The sequence below is a fragment of the Kogia breviceps genome, chromosome 1, assembly GCF_026419965.1.
Source record: "Kogia breviceps isolate mKogBre1 chromosome 1, mKogBre1 haplotype 1, whole genome shotgun sequence".
NCBI classification, from domain to species: domain Eukaryota; kingdom Metazoa; phylum Chordata; class Mammalia; order Artiodactyla; family Physeteridae; genus Kogia; species Kogia breviceps.
Window position 1 is genome coordinate 169,682,813 of NC_081310.1, and position 13,828 is coordinate 169,696,640.

The 13,828-nt window shown below is 39.0% G+C and overlaps 1 protein-coding gene and 1 long non-coding RNA gene across 2 annotated transcripts in view; one reads left to right on the forward strand and one right to left on the reverse strand.

The window, feature by feature from the left end:
• ZNF684 (zinc finger protein 684) overlaps positions 1-13,828 on the reverse strand; it is a 57,833-nt gene that overhangs the window by 32,689 nt on the left and 11,316 nt on the right. The window lies entirely within an intron of this gene.
• Positions 17-10,420, forward strand: LOC136792354 (uncharacterized). The gene is made up of 3 exons (XR_010836012.1): positions 17-69; positions 8,567-8,678; positions 10,393-10,420. It is a non-coding gene; the product is annotated as an uncharacterized lncRNA (long non-coding RNA).

Sequence of the window (13,828 nt, forward strand, 5' to 3'; positions counted from 1 at the left end):
CCCATAAGACCCGTGGAGCTCGTTTCCGGAATGCGTCGCATGCTTCTGCCTCTGTGGGGAGATTCCTGGGTTAGTATCTCTGGGGCCGCTTGGAGAGACAGGGTATTTATAAAAGGGAGATGTATATATCCTTTTTGTTTAAAATGATAGACATCATTTTAAACAAAAAGGATATACATGGACATACATACACTACCAAATGTAAAATAGATAGCTACTGGGAAGCAGCTGCATAGCACAGGGAGATCAGCTCGGTGCTTTGTGACCTAGAGGGGTGGGATAGGGAGGGCGGGAGGGAGATGCAAGAGGGTGGAGATATAGGGATATATGTATACATATAGCTGATTCACTTTGTTATACAGCAGAAACTAACACAGCATTGTAAAGCAATTATACTCCAATAAAGATGTTCAAAAAGGGGGGGGGGGCTTCCCTGGTGGCGCAGTGGTTGAGACTCCGCCTGCCGATGCAGGGGACACGTGTTCGTGCCTCGGTCCGGGAAGATCCCACATGCCGCGGGGCGGCTGGGCGCGTGAGCCATGGCCGCTGGGCCGGTGCGTCCAGAGCCTGTTCTCTGCGACTGGAGGGGCCACAGCAGTGAGAGGCCCGCGTACCGCAAAAAAAAAAAAAAAAAAAGGTGTGGAGGGAGGCAGAGTCGATAGGTACAGATGCAGACAGGTGGACAGATTTGGTGGTGGGAGAGTGAGGATGTCCTCACCTGAGTGCTTCTATTTTCTCAGTGAAATAGGAAACTCAAAGTGAAGATAGGGAGAAGGTATTAAAGTTTTGAGGAAAGAAAATACTGTATTACATTGATTCTAATACTTTTTCATATTTCAACATCTGTGAAATTGCTGTCTTACAAATGATGGCATGCCATAGTTTAATTGGCAGCATTTTTTTTTCTTTCTTAGTAATATGTAAAATAATGATGTATCTTATTATCAATGGCATCTGAGATCCTAATGTTATTTAGGAATGGGGAGAGTGAATGGATTACAGAAATGTAGTACTATTGCCTGGCAACATTAAGACCCCACTTGATATTAGTAGCCCTTAACTTTATTGGCATTTTCAATGTCATAAAGACATATTTTTATATCTCATCTTTAAAAAGTCCTTCCTTGGGCTTCCCTGGTGGCGCAGTGGTTGAGAGTCCGCCTGCCGATGCAGGAGACGCGGGTTCGTGCCCTGGTCCGGGAGGATCCCACGTGCCGCGGAGCGGCTAAGCCCGTGAGCCATGGCCGCCAGGCCTGCGCGTCCGGAGCCTGTGCTCCGCAATGGGAGAGGCCACAACAGTGAGAGGCCCGCATACCGCAAAAAAAAAAAAAAAAAAAAAAAAAAAAAGTCCTTCCTTGACATGTAGCTCACTTGAGCAATTGCTCTATTTCCTAGCTTTCTTTCATAGAATAATTTTCTCTAAAGAGTTGCTTCTTGTTGCTGCCTACATTTTCTCACTTCCACCTGTCTCCTCAGTCCATTCTAATTGGCTTCTTGACCATAACTACACTTCTAAAACTGCTCTTGTCAAGTTACCAATGAAATGCCAGTTGAAAACTTAAATGGACTTTCTTAGTCCTCATCATATTTGACCTCAATGGCATTTAAGAAAATTGAAATACTTCCTTATTTTGGCTTCTAGAACATCTCACAAAAGATCATTTCTCCCACCTCACTAACACTACTTCTTTATTTTCTTTACTGAATACTCTCCCTCTGTCCTGCCTCCAAATGTTGGAATATTCAAGGGCCTTGGGCCTTTTCTTTCTGAAGTTTTTCTCAAATGGTCTTACTCAGTCTCATGGGTTTAAATACCATTTGTTTGACGTTGACTGAGAAATCTATATCTCCAGCCCTCATCTCTCCCCTGAATTTCTGACCCCTAATTCCTTATGCCTACCTGAAATCTCCCCTTCGAGAGGCTTAAAAGCCACCTCCAACTTCACATGTTCAAATCAAATATTTAGGAGCCATCCTTGATTTCTCTTATTCCTTTTTCCTGTCTTTCTCTCATAGTATATATGTTCTATGAGGGCATATATTTTATTCATTTTTGTGATATTGTGATTTATAATAAGAAATATGTATTTGGCCTTCATCCCCTATTCTGGCTCAGAGCTCCTAAAACTCTTGGAATTCCCTAAGTGATGAGAATTAGCATGGTGTCTTTTGTTATGTTAATGAGATGACTTTTGGACTGCACCTAAGGATGGGGGCTGATTTCCAGGAAAACCAAACCATGTGATCAGAGGGTTGGAACTTTCAGTCCCATGCCTCCTAACCTCTGGGGAGGCAAGAGAGGCTGGAGGTTGAATCAATAGCCAATGGCCAATGATTTAATCAATCATGGCTATGTAATGAATGATTTAATCAATCATGGCTATGTAATAAAAACCCCAAAAATGGGGTTCAGAGAGCTTCTGGGTTGGTGAACACGTGGAGGTGTGAGGAGAGTGATGTGCCCAGAGATGGCATGGAAGATCTGCGCCCTTTTTCCATACCTTGCCTTATGCATCTCTTCCATATGACTGTTCTTGAGTTATATCCTCTAGTAATAAACTGGTAGTCTAGTAAGTAAAATGTTTCTCTGAGTTCTGTGAGCCACTCTAGTAAACTAATCAAACCCAAGGAGGGGGTTGTTGGAACCTCCAATCTATAGCCAGTAGGTCAGAAGCACGGGTAGACAACAAGGACTTGCAATTGGCATCTGAAGTGGAGCCAGACAGGCAGGCTTAGAGGACTGAACCCTTAACGTGTGAGACCTGACATTATTGCCAGGTAGATAGTGGCAGAATTGAGTTGAACTATACGACACTCAGCTGATGTCTGAGAATTGCTTGGTGATGGGGAAATAAAACCACACATTGGAATTGATGTGAGTAGAATTTTAGTTTTGTCTATGACTATATCTCCAGAGCCTGACAGATAATAGGTGCTAAATAAAGATTTATGAATACCGAATAAATGTGAAACTGTCTATAGTTTCATGTCCATAAGTGCAACCTGTCTGGCTAGGGTCTTGAATCTATAGATCAATTTGGGGAAAACTGACATCTTAACAATATTGAGTTTTCCAATCCATGAGCATGGTATATCTCATCATTTATTTAAGTCTACTTTAATTTCTCTCATCAGTGTTTTCTAGTTTTCAGTGTACAACTCTTGCATATTTTTTGGTCAGATTTATCCCTAAATATTTCATAATTTTGATATTATAAATTGTATTTTTGAATTTCCATTACCAATTGTTTGTTGTGACTATGTAGAAATACAATTTATTTGTGAATGTTGATCTGTTAGCTTTTTCAAAGTTTCCATGGGATTTCTTAAATAGATAATCATGTTATCTGCAAATAAAAAGTTTTATTTCCTTCTCCTCAATCTGGATGCCTTTTATCAATTTTCCTTAACTTATTGCACTGGAAATAAGTTATCCACCACTACAATGATGACTAGAAATGGTGACAGATGACATAACTGCCTTTTTTCTGAACTAAGGGGAAAAACATTGTCTTTCACCATTAAGTATAATGTTAACTGTAGGTTTCTTGTAGATGCCCTTCATAAGATTGAGGAAGTTCCCTTTTAGTTTTAGTTTTTCAAGAGTTTTTCTAAAGAACAGATGCTGTATTTTCTCAAAAAAAATTTTGTATCTATTGAGATTATCATGTTTTTTCATTTTTAATATATTAATATGGTGAATTACATTGATACTTTTAATGTTAAACCAATCTTGCATTCCTGGCATAAACCTCATTTGGTCATGTCCTTTTTCTGTATTGTTGGATTCTGTTTGCTAAAATTTTGTTTAAAATCTTTGCATTTATGTTCATAGGGTATACTGGTCTACCAGTAATATGTGGTCTGGGTATCAGAGTAATGCTGACATCATTGAATGAGTAGGGAAGTTTCCCTCCTCTTCCATTTTCTGGAAGTTTGTGTAGACTTTAGTATTATTTCTTCTTTAAATATTGGGTAGAATTCAGCAGTAAAGTCATCTGGACCTGGAGTTTTCTTTGTGGGAAGGTTTTAAACTACAAAGTCAATCTCTTTATTAGATATAGGGCTATTCAGGTTACAAATTTTCTTCTTGAGAGCTTTGGTAGTTTGTATCTTTCAAGGAATTTTTCTGTATCATCTAAGCTGTCAAATGTATTGGCATAAAGTTGTTCATTATATTCTCTTATTATTCTTTTATTATTTTAAAAATATTTATTTTTTGGCTGCGTCGGGTCTTAGTTGCATCACGTGGGATCTTTCGTTCTGGTGCACGGGCTCTTTGTTGTGGTGTGCGGGCTTCTCTCTAGTTGTGGCGCACAGGCTCATTAGTTGCAGTGCGCGGGCTCTCTAGTTGTGGCACATGGGCTCATTAGTTGCAGTGCACGGGCTCTCTAGCTGTGGTGCGTGGGCTCCAGAGCGCATGAGCTCTGTAGTTGCAGCACGCAGGCTCATCTCATTGTGGTGCATGGGCTCAGTAGTTACAGCACACAGGCTTAGTTGCCCCGTGGCATGTGGGATCTTAGTTCCCCAACCAGGGATTGAACCAGTGTCTCTTGCATTGCAAGACGGATTCTTAACCACTGGACCACCAGGGAAGTCTCATCTTATTATACTTTTAATATCTATACTATTTGTAGTACTATCACCTCATTCCTGATACTGGTCATGTGTCTTCCCTCTTTTTTTTTTTCCTGATTGCTCTGGTTAGAACTTATCAATTTTATTGATCTCAGAACAAGCTTTTTATTTTTCTCTATTATCTGTTTTCTATTTCATTGATTTCAGCTCCAATGTTTATTTCATTTTTATGCTTTCTTTGAATTTCATTTTCTCTCCTTTTGTTGGTTTAAGGTGGACACTGAGGTCAGTAATTTGAGATCTTTCTTCTTTTCCAGTTAGTGGCATTAGTGGTATCAATTTCCCTGTAATATACTGCATCCCACACATTTTTGTACATTGTTTTCATTTTCAGTCTAATCTAAATAATTTCTGGGACTTCCCTGGCAGTCCAGTGGTTAAGATGCCACACTTCCACTGCAGGGGGCATGGGTTTGAACCTGGATTAGGGAACTAAGTTCCCATATGCTGCACGTGGCGCAGCCCCCCCAAAAAATCTACTAATTTCTCTTTTTGTGATTTTTTTTTTTTTTTTTTTTTTTGCCACATTGTGCAGCTTGAGATGTTAGTTGCCCATTCAGGGATTGAACCCAGGCCCTTGGCAGTGAAAGCATGGAGTCCTAACCACTGGACCACCAAGGAATTCCCTGTGATTTCTTTATTGACTCATAGGTTACTTAAGTGTGTTATTTAGTCTGCACATATGTTTTTATTGTTCAGATATTCAGATACCTGTCATCAAGCTCTAACTTAATTCCATTGTCATCAGAGAGCATACTTTGTATGACTTTCATCCACATAAATTTATTCAGACTTGTTTTATGGTCCAGAAGTTTATCTTGATAAACATTCTATGTCCATTTGAAAAAAATGTGTATTCTGCTTTTGTTGGGAGGAGTGTTGTGTAAGTGGTAATTAGGTCAAATGGTTGATAGTGTTAACCCTTCTATATTTCTACTAGTTTTGTCCTCATCATTTATAGAGAGGAGTATTGGAATATCACACTTTAATTGTGGGCTTGTCTAGTCTATTTCTCCTTGTATTTCTATCAGTTTTTGCCTCATGTATTTTGATATTCTGTTTTAGATACCTAAACACTTAGGACTGCTATGATCTCCTAATGAATTGACCCTTTTATTGTTAAGTGCCCCTCTTTATCCCTGGTGTATTATTAGGATTCAATCCAGAGACAGAAACCACAAAGTATTTTGAACAAGGAACATTAAATATAAAGAATTATTAATAGGGAATTGGTGTAACTGGGAAGTGGGGAATAAAAAGCACTCTAAAGAATACCCTGGATCTGGGGAGGGTACCCCCAAAAGAAAGAAACTGTGAGGGGGAGACTCTTCCCCAAGGCTGGGATTCAGGTGAGGATATGTTTGAAACCCATCAAACGACCAAGTTTCCTGGGTTGTTACAGGCCACAGCTGGTGTGCAATGACAACCCAAGATTGTTGAGTAAAGAATCACTGGCTAGAATGCTGACGACATTTGCTAGGAAACTGCCTGCGGGGTTATGGTTGACATGCTGGAAAACCAGCTGAAACATGGACTGGACTAACAGGAAAGCCTCCCAGAAGCTGCCTGAGAAGAGGGTGGTGGTTGTTGACTCACTGGAAAGCTGTCACTAGTTAAAGGCTGGGAAGTGAGTTGGGGCACATGTGGAACTCATTAGCTGCCCTTGGGAATGCTGCTGAACCTGTGGGATGAAGCCATTCACAGGGAGGTGCTGCTTGCCTCTTAAAAATGCTTTAGATGGGGTGTGTGCAAGAAGTTGTCCATGAGGAGGTAAGACCAGGTGCTTTGGGAAACTTCTGGAAGGGGTTGGAGGTGGGGAAACTAGGGAGGTACCACTTGCTGCTGCCTGCCAGGGAACTACCAAAAACAAACAAAACTCTGAGCCCAACCAGATAAACACATTGGAACTAGGAAAGAAAACCTATTCTGTATTACGATTCTCCAGAGAAACAACCAATGGGGGATACACACCACAAACACACACAGCTGACCCTTGAACAATTAGGGGGTTAGGGGCGACAACCCTTCGAGAAGTAAAAAATTTGCATGTAACTTTACACCAGCCCTCTTTATCCAGGGTTCTGCATCCTTGAATTCAACCAACTAAGACTGTGTAGTACATATTGAAAAAAATCCAGGTATAAGTGGACCCATGTGGTTTAAACCGATGCATATATATGAGAGAGAGAGAGAGAAAGATGAACTATAGGAATTGGTTCAAGTGGTTATGGAGGCTAAGAAGTTCCCCAGTCGGCTGTCTGCAAGCTGGAGAACCAGTAAAGTCAGTGTGAATAATTCAGTCTCAGTTTGAATGCCCATGAACCAAGGGAGCCAATCAATGGTGTAACACCTAGTCTGAGGCCACAGGCCTGAGAACTAGAGTAGAGTGGGCACACTAGTGTAAGTCCTGGAGTACCAGGTGCTCCAGTGTCTGAGGGCAGAGGATGGATGCCCCGGTACAAGAAGAGAGCAAGAAATTGTCCTTTCTTTATCTTTTTTTGTTCTGTTCTGACCCTCAACAGATAATAGCTACCATTGGTGAGGGCAGATCTTCCTTACTAGTCAGCACCCTGAATCATATGCTAATCTCTTCTGGAAGCACTCTCACAGACATATCCATAAATAATGTTTTTTTTCCAGCTATCTGGGCATCCCTTAGCCTACTCAAGTGGACACAGAAAATTAACCATCACATCTTCCTCCTCCAGTGCACCTCCAGCACCTTCTACTAACAAAGTTTCTTTTGAGTAGTGTTAACATGGTATCATTTTCCATTCTTTGAGTTTTAACCTTTTACTGTCTTTATATTTAAAGTAAGTTTCTTTTAGGAAGCTTATATTTGGGTTTTTCTTTTTTATACAATCTGACAATCACTGCCTTTTAATTGAGGTCCTCAGAACATTTACACTTAATATGATTGATATGACTGGTTTAAACCTTCCATCTTACTAAGTGTGTTTTTTTAAACTAATTGTTTTTTTATTTCTCCATCTGTTCTTTATTCCTTTCCCCCCACCTTCCATTGTATTAAATTTTTTATTGTATTAAAATTGTATTGTATTAAATTTTTAATGATTAAAAATTTATTGCATTAAAATTAAAATTTTTAATGATTGTATTGTATTAAATTTTTTTGTATTAAAATTTTTAATGATTTCATTTTAATCTACTGTGTTGGCTTATTAGCTATATATCTTTATTTTGTCTCTTTAGTGGTTGCTTTAAGGTTTATAGTATACATTTTTAACTTATCACAGACTACTTTTCAAGGTATATTATACCACTTCACTTACCAGAATATAAGAACTCTATAACATATAATGTTATATGTCAATTATATCTCAATTTTTAAAATGGCTTTTAAAAAAAGAACTTTACAACAGTAAACTTTCATTTCTCTCTTCCTGGTTTTTGTGCTATTGTCATACTTCTAAGTAGATTATAAATCCCAGAAAACACTCTATTATCATTACTTTAAAAAGGCAAGTTACCGGGGCTTCCCTGGTGGCGCAGTGGTTGAGACTCCGCCTGCCAATGCAGGGGACACGGGTTCGTGCCCCGGTCCGGGAAGATCCCACATGCCGTGGAGTGGCTGGGCCCGTGAGCCATGGCCGCTGGGCCTGCGCGTCCGGAGCCTGTGCTCCGCAACGGGAGAGGCCACAACAGTGAGAGGCCCGCTTACCACAAAAAAAATTAAAAAATAAAAAAATAAAATAAAATGTGATGAGCAAAGAGAAAGTTGTTCTGTTCCACAAACTAGCCCTTCTACTCCAGCTCCTCTTGCCCCCAAGTTTCCCTTTCCTTTAAAAAAAAAAAAAAAAAAAAGGCAAGTTACCTTTTAAAGAGATTTAAATAATTTTTAAAGTGTTTTATATTTTCTCATGTAGTTACCATTTCCTGTGGGCTTCTTTCCTTTGTGTATATCCAGATCCTTTACATCCAGATTTCCACCTGGTATCATTTTCCTTCTGCTTGAAGGACTTCCTATAACATTACTTCTACATAGGCCTGCTTGTGATGAATTCTTTCAACTTCTGTATGTGAGTATGTCTTTATTTCACTTTCATTTTTGAAAAATATTTTCACAGCGCAAAGAATTCTAGGTTGCAGTTTTTATTTTCAGGACTTTAAAGATATTACTCCACTCTTTTTTGTGGCTTCTATCACTTCCAACAAGCAATCTGCTATCATCTTTATTTTTTTTCCACTCTGGCTGCTTTTAAGATTTTCTCATTATCACTGGCTTTAAGCAATTTGATTATTATGTGCCTTCGTTTAATTTTCTCCATGTTTCTTGGGCACAGAGGTCATTGAGCCTCTTGGATCTGTGGGTTTAGAGTTTTCATTAAATCTGGAAAAGGTTTCATCATTATTTCTTCAAATACTTTTTCTGTCCTTCCTCCCTTCCCTTCCTTTGTGGACTACAATTACATATATATTAGACTATCACTTAAAGTTTTCCCATAGCTAATTGATGTTCTGTTTTTCCTTTTCAGTACTTTTTTTCTCTCTGTTTCATTTTGGATGCTTTCTATTGCTATGTCTGCAAGTCCACTAATCTTTTCTTTTACAATGTCAAATCTGTCATTAATCCCATCCAGTGTTTTTTCATCTCAGACATTGCATTTTTCATCTCTAGAAGTTCAATTTGGGTATTTTTTAAAAATCTTAAGTCAATTATCATCAAGGTCTATTAAAACAGAGGATCCATGTCATTAATGACTACTCTAGACTTCTGAGAATTATGACTTCCAGTTTCAAAGGCTAATATGTCTAAAATTAAACAAAAGAGAGATTAAGAAGTGGTCCAGAAAACACTGATCTTGATCACTCAATGTAACATTTTCAAGTTTTAGAAAACTGAGACAGTGACAGATGAAACAATTACATTTCTAAGTAGGAGTCCAGAGAGTATGTTAGGAGAGAATTTACATTATTATGTTCATAATGCAGCTAATGAACCATGAGATTAAAAGATAAAAAGCACTTCTATTAGTTTTTTTTTGAACATAAGTCTAAAAAAGAAATATACCCATAGCTACTGAGTGACTTTCATGTTAAACATCCTTGACCCGTTTTTCCATGAATACCAGTTTTACATATTTCACTCTACTCAAGGTACTAATGAGATTACTTTCCTAGATATTGTCTCTTTTATGGAGTTAGAAACATTCATTAAAATATTCTCCCCAAATTTCACATTTAAGAGTTTCTCTGTATTTCAGTGTATAAAAACAGTGTAGAATGGTGGTTACCTGGGGCTGGGACTGGGGCTGGGGCTAGGGGTGGGGATTGGGTGGCTATAGTTAAACAGTACAAATATACAACTAGTAGATAAATAAGTTCTGGAGATCTGATGCACAACATAATGATTATAGTCAACAATACTGTATTATAAACTTAAAAGTTGATAAGAGACTAGGTCTTAACTGTTCTCAACACAAAAAGGAAATGATAATTATGTGATACAATAAAGATGTTAGTTAACGCTACCTTGGAATCATACAGCAATATATAAATGCACCCAAAAAAAGGTGTTTCTCTGGCTCTATTGATTCTCTTTTTAATCTATACCATTGTAAAAGCCCTTACTACACTGGTTAACAAAGCAAGTAATTTTCCTTTGAATGAAACTCTTACCTTCATTTTTATAGACTCTCCATGTAACGAATATGAATTGTGTTACAACTGAAGCCTTTACTGTATGTATGACATTTAAACAGTTTCTCCCTTGTGTGAATTCTCTCATTATAGTAAAGACCTATGCTCTGTTTGTCCTCACCACATTCATCACATTTAAATGGTTTGTGTGGGACATCCCTGGTGGTGCAGTGATTAAGAATCCACCTGCCAGTGCAGGGGACACGGGTTTGAGCCCTAGTCCAGAAAGATCCCACATGCCACGGAGCAACGAAGCCCGTTGCACCACAACTACTGAGCCTGTGCTCTAGATCCTGCGAGCCACAACTACTGAGCCCGTGTGCCACAACTACTGAAGCCTGCACGCCTAGAGCCCGTGCTCCGCAACAAGAGAAGCCACTGCAATGAGAAGCCCATGCACCGCAAAAGTAGCCCCTGCTTGCTGCAACTAGAGGAAAGCCCGTGGGCAGCAACAAAGACCCAACACAGCCAAAAATAAAATAAGTACATTTTAAATAAATAAATGGTTTGTGTGGACTTTCTTATGGGCTCAATACTCAGGTGAAGCATCTACCACACTTGCTATGCTTAAAACATTTATTCCCTGGTGGAAAAGGAGAAAATCAGAGAACAGTGAAATTTGGGGACATGAAAAATAAAATCACTGAACAAAAAACTTCAATGCTGGAAAAATTCAGGAATCTTAATTAGTTACCCAGATAACCAGTTCAAAGAATTCTTAGAATGTAAAGATAAAAAATAAAAAGAGTGAAATATGAGAGAAAGATAACAGATATAGAAGGCAGGTCAAGGAAATTTAGTGTACATATCAAAGCAGTTCAGAAGGAGACAAGAGAATAGAGAGATAATACTCAAAAAATATTTTCTAAGTTGAAACCAGAACAAACAATTTTCTCAGTATTAAGAGAAAATGACAAAGAGAATAAAACAATAAGAAAAAATTAGGAGATATAGAAAGTATATATAATAGAAATACACATAAAATTATTCCATAAAGAGAAAATAAGACAAAGAAGCAATAACCAAAGAAATAATAGTTGAAAAAATTTAAGAGAGTACTTTCTTCCTTACATTTTAATGTATTTTTTTATTTTTAAATAATGAACATGTATTATTTAATCAGAAAAATCCACCATAAAGGAAATTTAAAGACATGCAATAAACTGGATTTTAAGAATCATTTAAAAAGACTAAAATCTCCATTAAAAATGGGCAGTAGGGCTTCCCTGGTGGTGCAGTGGTTGAGAATCCGCCTGCCGATGCAGAGGATACGGGTTCGTGCCCCGGTCCGGGAATATCCCACATGCCGCGGAGCGGCTGGGCCCGTGAGCCATGGCCGCTGAGCCTGCGCGTCCGGAGCCTGTGCTCCGCAACGGGAGAGGCCACAACAGTGAGAGGCCCGCGTACCACAAAAAAAAAAAAAAAAGAAAGAAAAAGAAAAAAAAAAAAAAGGGCAGTAAAAAGAAAAAAGAAAAGGGCAGTAGACTTCCCTTGCGGTCCAGTGGTTAGGACTCTGCGCTTCCACTGCAGGAGGCACGGGTTCCATACCTGGTCAGGGAACTAAGATCCCGCATGCCACACAGGGTGGCCAAAAGAAAGAAAGAAAGAAAGAAAATAGGCAGTGAATATGAGCAATTCATAAAAGAAGTACAAATTATCAACACATAAAGGACAGATACTCATCTTCCTAGATTATCTGAGTAGTGCAAATTAAAATATTAAGGCTGGACTTCCCTGGTAGCGCAGTGGTTAACAATCCGCCTGCCAATGCAGGGGACACGGGTTCGAGCCCTGGTACGATCCCACATGCCGCAGAGCAACTAAGCCTGTGCACCACAACTACTGAAGCCTGCAAGCCTAGAGCCCATGCTCCGCAACAAGAGAAGCCACCGCAGTGAGAAGCCCATGTACTGCAACCAAGAGTAGCCCCTGCTCACCACAACTAGAGAAAGCCCGCGCGCAGCAACGAAGACCCAATGCAGCCAAAAATAAATAAATAAGTAAATAAATAAATAAATAAAATATTAAGACTAAGATATCAATTATCTCAGCTTGGCATCATTTAAAAAGAATTATCGGGCTTCCCTGGTGGTGCAGTGGTTGCGAGTCCGCCTGCTGATGCAGGGACACGGATTCGTGCCCTGGTCCGGGAGGATCCCACATGCCGCGGAGCGGCTGGGCCCGTGAGCCATGGCCGCTGTGCCTGCGCGTCCGGAGCCTGTGCTCTGCAACTGGAGAGGCCACAACAGTGAGAGGCCCGCGTACCACAAAAAAAAAAAAAAAAAAAAAAAAAAAAAAAAAAAAAAGAAAAGAATTATAATACTAGTGTTAGGGTGTGGAAAATTATTTTCTTTCTCACAAATAATTTGAGTTATTATATTATGTCATATGATGATAATATAATGATACATACAAAAGAGCCTTGCTTTGGGGAATCCTGGAGTTTAAACGGTATAATATTTCTGCAGGGCAATGTGGATCTTATTTATTTTAAATTGAAGTATAGTTGATTTACAATGTTGTCCAGATGTATTTTAATTGTGCAGCCTTATATCCCCAAATTTCTAGGCCTTGCAATAAGGAGGAAAATCAGAAAAATATTTACAATATCAATGTTTATATATAGACTGTGCCTTTATGTGTCTATATCTATCCCTGTGTGTGCCCACTGGGAAGGGATAATTAAGTGATGAATTATATTACACCTATGCAGTGAAATACTGTATTATCCAGATATGACACTATCCATGAATTATCCAGATATGACACTATCCATGATAAAACTTGACTGAAACAAGCATGTTACAGAGGACTTTTTGTGTCTAATCACATACATCCCAATACACACATATTTGGTTGGTTTTTTTTTTTTTTTTTTTGCGGTATGCGGGCCTCTCACTGTTGTGGTGTCTCCTGTTGCTGAGCACAGCGGACGCGCAGACTCAGCGGCCATGGCTCACGGGCCCAGCCGCTCCGTGGCATGTGGAATCCTCCCGGACCGGGGCACGAACCCGTGTCCCCTGCATCGGCAGGCGGACTCCCAACCACTGCGCCACCAGGGAAGCCCGCACATATTTGTTTTTATATTTAAATATATGTTGATACATCCATAAAAATATCTTGAAGAACCTTATCAACTTCCTATTGATGGTTATTTTGGGATTCAGGATTAATAGGTGTATATGTGAGAGCAATGTTTACTTTCTACTTTATATATTATTATAGTGTTTGTAGTAGGAAAAGATAGGAAATAGCCTAAGTGGATGTAAATAGAGGACTGATTAGATAAACAGTAGTATTACATCTTTACAATGGAATCCTTTGTGGCTGCTGAAAGGAAGGAGATAAACTATGAATACTAATATGAAACAACTCCAAAATAAATTGATAAGTAAAGGAAACAAGGTGTGAAGTAGGAAAATATATCTTAAATGAGATACAAAAAGCACTAATGAAACACTGAAACTGGTCTTCAGTAAAATTTTGCTCATCAAGACACCATGACAGAATAAAAAGGTAAGCCACAGAC